The sequence below is a fragment of the Prionailurus bengalensis genome, chromosome B2 (assembly GCF_016509475.1).
Source record: "Prionailurus bengalensis isolate Pbe53 chromosome B2, Fcat_Pben_1.1_paternal_pri, whole genome shotgun sequence".
Taxonomy (NCBI): domain Eukaryota; kingdom Metazoa; phylum Chordata; class Mammalia; order Carnivora; family Felidae; genus Prionailurus; species Prionailurus bengalensis.
In genome coordinates, this window is record NC_057349.1 from 123,629,828 (window position 1) to 123,637,252 (window position 7,425).

Consider the following 7,425-nt stretch of genomic DNA (forward strand, 5'->3'; position numbering starts at 1 on the left):
AAGGTGATGACTTTTTAAAAATGTTAATGAGGCACCTAGAGGAGTGACATAGAATGAGATTTTAATATTACTCTTGAAAGAAAAAAAAAACCAGACAACCCGTCTGAAGCTTCCTCTGGAAATGCATCAAAGGAAACTGTTTGGGATTTAAATGTAAATTGTGAAACAGAAGACAGTGTCCATTAGGATGAAGTGCTCCCGAACAGGAGCCCAACAATCCCATCGAAACAAAGAGTTTTGTTCCTTTGAAGTTAACTGAAGGCTAGTTATATTTTTCACCTCATCTGTTTTCCCTCAGTAATACTAATATAGAATGGAGGGTAAAAATCCAAAGGCAAATGATAAAACGTAATCTTATCTTTATTACTCAGTCTATTTATTGTTGTCTTACATCAAAGTCTAGATCGATTTAATTTCCATGGAAAATGATGTTCATTTCATGACCGGGCTATGAAGGAACTCACTGAATGAGAGAAACAGATAACGGCAGAGGAACATGCAATGCTAAGGAGATTCTGTACCTTTTGTGGAAATCAATGTCTGTAAGCAGCTTCCACACAATTATAAAATTCATTTTGCCCAGATGAGAGAAAGCCTTTGGGAGCTTCTATTCAGTCACAGAATTCCTCCATGTTTAGTGGGTGTTTACTAATAAAATGGGAATGAGACAGTGATTATTGGCATCCAATGTGTTTTACTGCTGATTGTCAAAAGCCCAGTTTTCTCTACAGAATTAAGATCTCTTCAAGTTCTCTCTCTCTCTCTCTTTTGTTTTCAGTAAGCATGGCCATTAATGCCTCAGCTGCTGTGACCAGGCCCTCTGTCACCTGCTGCTGTGGCCAGTACTGTTGAGATCATTTGCCAGGGAGGAAATAATGCAGAAGAGAATTGAGAGTGGGCAAAGTGTCTCTTTGGGAGATATATTTGACAGGGTCTCTTCCCTGTCCCTTCTTCTTCTTTTTTTTTTTTTTTAAATTTTGTCTTTTAATGTCTGTTTATTTTAGAGACAGAGAGACAGAGCACAAGTGGGGGGAGAGGCATACAGAGCCAGAGACAGAATCTGAAGCAGGCTCCAGGCTCTGAGCTGTCAGCACAGAGCCTGATGCGGGGCTCGAACCCACGAACCATAAGATTATGACCTGAGCTGAAGTCGGACACTCTACCGACTGAGCCACCCAGTCGCTCCTTCCCTGTCCCTTCTTATTTCACATTTGCCCAAGTTCCAGTCCTCCAAAGAGGCCTTCCTTGCCTCTCCCTCTGAACGTGCTTTGGTTCTACAGCCCTCAGCAGCTGCATCTATACCGGTACTTACCGGTGGACTTTTCTTTTGTTGTTCTCAGATGATTGACCATCGGTAGATTTGATTTCCTCAGGTTACTTATATATTCTCTGGGAGATTGGGTTTCTTAAGTTGGGAGCGGAGAACAGATAAAATCACCTCTCTATGGACCATCATTCTCTATCAGTTAAAGTGACCCTTGCATTGGGATAGTGTATTTATCATGAGTTTTTATACTATTGGTTTTGTGGTCTAGACAACACCATTTTCTGGAGGATGAGGTCATTGATGGGATCAGTCATTAGAGGAAAGTCTGTAGCATGTGAATGTTCGTGGGAAGTGTAGAGAAAAGAGTCACAGGAAAACTGTGGAATTGGGAGTTGGTTGGGGTTTTGACCAGTAGGTCTTAAGGTGTCCAGGAAGTAGCTCCCAAATGGAGGATCACAAGATGGCAGTCTCCGCACACAGCTAGGCTGGAAGGAGAGGAGATTATGAGTTTGCAGCTCTGGGTTTGCCTTTGGGGTTAGGTTAGATTATAGAGACTAAGGTCATGAAGAGCATGCAATGCTAAGTCAACTAGGACAGGGTCAGATATCAAAGTCCAGGGGCAGAATGTTTGTATGCTTAGTCTCTTCTCTGTTTTCATTTCCATTTTGTTTTCTGAAAATCCTTAGTAAATTTTTTGAAGGTTTGAGCCTATTTCAGATGTGCTAGGGGGAGCTAAGAAAAGTTACAAGCTTGGGTTACCACACTAGGCTAGAAGTTAATCTTTTCTCCTAAAGGGTCAGAGAGTAAATATTTTAGGGTATGTGGACCTGTCAAAAATGGTCTCTGTCACACCTACTCAACTCTGCTATTTTAGTGCAAAAGCAGCCCCAGAAAACACATACATGAATGAACATGGCTGTGTTCCAATAAAACTTTATTTACAAAAACAGGCAGCAGGCTGGCTTTGGTCTATTCGTCTTATGATGCTATAGACCGATAAAGGGGGTATAACCCATCCCTGGGGCCAGGGTAAATGGTGGTTGAAGTAACAGAAGAGAAACATAAGGCCCAATAGCTCAGGAGACAGGCTGGGATCTCCCTCGCTGCCAAAGCCTTGACGGTTTGAGTTTTAATTTTATTAAGACTCCATCCCTCTCAAAACAAAAATAATAATATTGAGGTCAGGAATTTGTTTTCCTATTTGGTTTCTGCTTTATCCCCTGCATCTACATAGTTGCCTGGCATATAGTAGGTACTCCAAACATTTGTTAATAATGAATATTTGAGTCAATAGAATTCTTTTACACCGCGGGGCTGAGTGAACATTTAGCATCTCTGCGACTCTGAGCATGACTCAGGACTTTATCTTTTGTCGTTAATAACAAGCAAATAAACAAAAATACCAGGTTTGGTGTTGTGAGACTGGAGAAAATACGCAGAATAAGAGAGGAAGAGAAGAAATCAAATATATCTTCTTAATTTTAAGCTAATTAAACGTGAGCATTGTGTTTATTCATCTCTGCATCTTGTACGGAACTGTGCCCTGTGTAATCCACACTCAGTGTCAGTAACTGGATGCTTGGGGGGCAGAACTAAATCTCGCAGACAGACCCGAACAGGGGGCAGTGCATGGTCTGAAGGTTTGTCCCCCAGAATTTGGATGTTGAAACTTAATGCCCAATGCAATAGTATTAGAGGTGGAGGTCTGGGGAGGTGTTTAGGTCACAAGAGTAGAGCTCTTATGAGTGAGACTAATTATCTCATAAAAGAAACCACAGAGAGCTTGCTTTTTTTTCCTTTTACCATGTGAGGTGACAGCAAGAAGGTAGCCATCTATGGACCAAGAAGCAGATCCTCGTCAGACACCAAATCTGCCAGTGCCTTGACCTAGGACCTTCCAGCCTCCAGAACTGTGAGAAATAAATTTTCATTGTTTATGACCCCACCCCTGCCAGCCAGTCTGTGGTATTTTTGTGGTAGCAGCCCCAACGGATGAAGACAGGCTGGGGAGGAAAAGGAGATCTTCACTAGGTTTCTCACAGAATTATCCATCGCACTCATGTGGAAGCCAGCCTTCCTGCACATTTTAATATTGTCACTAATGATGCCCTTCTGGAGGCCATGCTGTTAGGTCACATTGTACTGCGTTCAAAGTATTCTGGGGACCAAGGACTTCTCTCCGTGCTTATTGTCTTGGAAGGCAAGGTCACTGCCCTTCTCAGGTTGGTTTTGGAAAATAGGGCCATTCCTGAGCACAGAAAGGGCACATCGCAGTGTAGGTAGAGGCAAGAGGGCGGCAGGAGAGGACAGACAGGAGGAGAGGTAAAGCGTCTGCCCCAGCTGTGTGCACTTGCACACGTGTGTGCTTGCGTGTGTGCCTGCATGTCTGAGTTCACGTGTGTGCACATAAGCTAGACGATATGAATGCGTGTGAAAATCCTGCCTCTCCTTCTCACATCCGACCTCTGGGACTGATAATGTGTTTCAGTGACTACTGCCTTATTATGAATTGGTTTATCAGGTTCCCTCTTCGGTGTCTGAACATAGCAGTGATTCGATTGGCGACGGTTTTGCCAAATACTTCACGTGTTCCCTACTTTAACCTCCCCGTGCACCTCTGTAAAGCAGCATTATTTTTTGCTGTTTATTACTGGGAACACAGGCTCAGAGAAATAAAATAGTTTACTGAGATGACTAAGTAATAAGTGGAAAGGACTAGGGTGAGGCACCTGAGGCACAGGGCAGCAGACTTGAAGGAGGCAAACTCTCCGGTCTGTGCAAGCACAGGTGGACGCACTTAAACCTGGGGGTGAGTGTCTCAAGTATTTGCACCCTGACCATCCCAGGAATTATGCTTAGTTCTTTCTGAATGCAGAACATGTGTTTCTGACCACCGCACCATAGCTGAAGGCAGACATTCTGGATGGTAACACTAGGGATGGAAGAGGTGTAGGTTGGAATAAGGCAATCCAGTGGTCTTGGAGCTTTTTGCTTATATGTCCCCAAAGGGAATTTTCAAAAGCTATGTGTTCTTTGCATCTGTTTAAGTTGATATCTAAACACTTTCAGCTTACGTTTACGTAGTTGCAATGAATGTAATTTCCACTTTTATTTTATTTGAAATAAACTTGACATGTAATTTTCAATGCATTTAACTGAGCCCAAATTCCACAGTGATAAGAAAGACATGGGCATATGTGAGGGGAAATTTTATATCATCCCTTTTTCCCCCTTAGCCCTTTTGAAATCGTATTTCTATTCTATTCTTCATAGAAATTTTATCCTAGTGTTTTCTATGCTTGACAATGTCAAATATATTTCTGAAACAAACGTATGTATGTAAATTGAAATTAATTTTTTATAAGATGTTTTTAAGTTTATTTATTTATTTTGAGAGAGAGAGAGAGAGAGAGAGAGAGTGCATGAGCATGAGCTGGAAAGGGGTAGAGAGAGAGGGAGAGAGAGAATCCCAAGCAGGCTCCATATTGCCAGCACAGAGCCCTATGCAGGGTTCAAACTCATGAACCATGAGATCACAATCTGAGCCGAAATCAAGAGTCAGACCCTTAACTGACCGAGCCATCCAGGAGCCCCAGAATTAATTTTTTGACCCCAGAACCCTAAGTGTAAAGACTTTCTTCTGCATTTATGGCAATTGCTATTAGTACGCAATAGGTCCTCAGCATCCTTATATTACAAAATAGTTACTAAATATGAAAGTAAGATGCTATTAGAACTATCTCTTAATGAGATAGATGGGCATTTATAAAGTTATTTCATGTGTTCATAGATGATTACTTATGGTAGAAAAAGATAGGGTTCAGTTCCAATTCTCAGGACATTTATTATTTGTATAGATGTGTTGAGAAATAAGTAGATGGTAATGGAAAGATTTTTGTTGCAGGAAAGTCACTCGCTTCTCCAAGATATGTCCTAACAAAATCATAGAGTGATCTATCATGAAAATGATTTTTTTTCTGAAAGAGAGAGAGACAGTGCAGGCATGAGCTGGGGAGGGACAGAAGGAGAGGGAGAGAGAAAGAGAATCTCAAGTAGGCTCCAGGCTCGGCGAGGGGCCTGAAGCAGGGCTCAATCTCATGACGGTGAGATCGTGACCTTGGAGAAAATTATGACCTGAGCTGCAATCAGGAGTCAGATGCTTAACTGACTGAGCCACTGAGGTGCCCCTATCGTGAAAATGATTTTTAATGATTTATCAGCTCTTCTTTTAAAAGAATCAGAAGCCACTTGACTTGCAAAAAAAGGATTTGTTAGTCGGCCATCAGAGTCTCAGCACCGACACTACTATTTCAAATTGATTTTATCTTTCTTGCCTCAGAGTGTTAAGCCCACAACTACATTGAGTCCTGATAAATGAGAGATGTGCCTTCGTTCTTTCAGGTGAGAGAAGGGTGCCTGTGAAAGGGGAGATGGGAACAGAGAATCAGAGGACATGTGGACCACAGGCTCTTTCTTTTTTTAAAAAAAAATTTTTTTTTTCAACGTTTATTTATTTTTGGGACAGAGAGAGACAGAGCATGAACGGGGGAGGGGCAGAGAGAGAGGGAGACACAGAATCGGAAACAGGCTCCAGGCTCTGAGCCATCAGCCCAGAGCCCGACGCGGGGCTCGAACTCACGGACCGTGAGATGTGACCTGGCTGAAGTTGGATGCTCAACCGACTGCGCCACCCAGGCGCCCCTCACAGGCTCTTTCTCAGGTGGTAAGCTTTTAATAAAAAACCCATATGGCTGCTGAGGATCTGGGAACTGATTCCCACAATACTACCTGTGCCCATTTTGAGGACCACTGGGAATAGGGCATGATGAACATCAGATGAAGGATGAAGGGGAGGTGTGTAGGGCATATAAGTAGGGTATAGAAAGGACAGTATCGGGGGAGGAAGGAAGCACCAGTCAAGTGGGAAAATAGGGGGGAACTCAAAGGGCACGAAAGAATTCACATTATGGGCGCCTGGGTGACTCAGTTGGTTAAGCGTTGGACTTTGGCTCAGGTCATGATCTCACAGCTTGTGAGTTCGAGCTCCGCGTCGGACTCTGTGCTGACAGCTCAGAGCCCGGAGCCTGCTTTGGATTCTGTGTTTCCCTCTTTCTCTGCTCCTCCCCCTCTCGTGCTCTTGTCTCTCTCTCTCTCTCAAAAATAAATAAGCATTAAAAAAAGAAAAAAGAATTCACATTTTGATGGCAACTGGCCCCAGTGTGTCATAAATTGGGCATTGACTCACCCTCACCCGCATGTTTAGAACCTAGTGTTTTATGTCTTGTGTGCATTGGACAGGCTGATTTATTCTGGGTTTCAATCAAAAAAGGAATAAAGATTAAAATTAGAATGAGAGGTCTACAAAATAGGTCAAGATTAGAAGATAGAAAGGGTACAATTTGGAAGGAGGAAAAGGACTTAAGATAAAGACCAGGGAGGTTGCTGCTCTGTCCCTGGTTTCTGTTTGCACTGCTCTAGCAGCAGATGTTGCTTTATGCGTCTCAAATTAAATTAAAGTGTCCTTAGAGCCGGAATAATGCAGTTCAGTTATCTTTCAACCAGAGCCTACCATCTCTCGACACTTTCAAAACTGCTAAGTGTCTTTATTTTGTGCGTAATACACACGAAAATTTCAAGTGTCATTCAGCAACAGGCCATTTCTGTGATCAGTCTATTCATTGGCAAATTGACAGGTCTGTACAAATTCAGGGCAATGTTTGCTATGGAGCTTATTATACATTATTATCAATGTAATTCAAAATAATCTGTGTTAAGATTAGGCTCTTTAGGTGGAACAGCAATGAAGCTAATTTTTAAAAACCATCTTTGAATAGATAAAAAAATAATAAAATTAAGTTTTGAAATCTTGCTGTAATTCAAAGTTTATGAAAGCCGTTAACTTATTTGGATACTTAACTTTAAAACTGAAGGAAATATCTAAAATTAGTCTCATGTTGTTGAGCACACTGCTTTCAGCTGTGTCCACTGGCGTTGTGAAACTCATCTGCCTGTTTGCAGAAACGCTGCTTTCTCCTAAGCATAGGTGTTTATCTGGCCATCATATCTTCATGAAGGAAAAAGCAAATGTTATATTCACACAATTATAAAAGTATCCTGCGTATAGGATTTCTACTTAAATGAGAAGTCAAAAAAAGTCC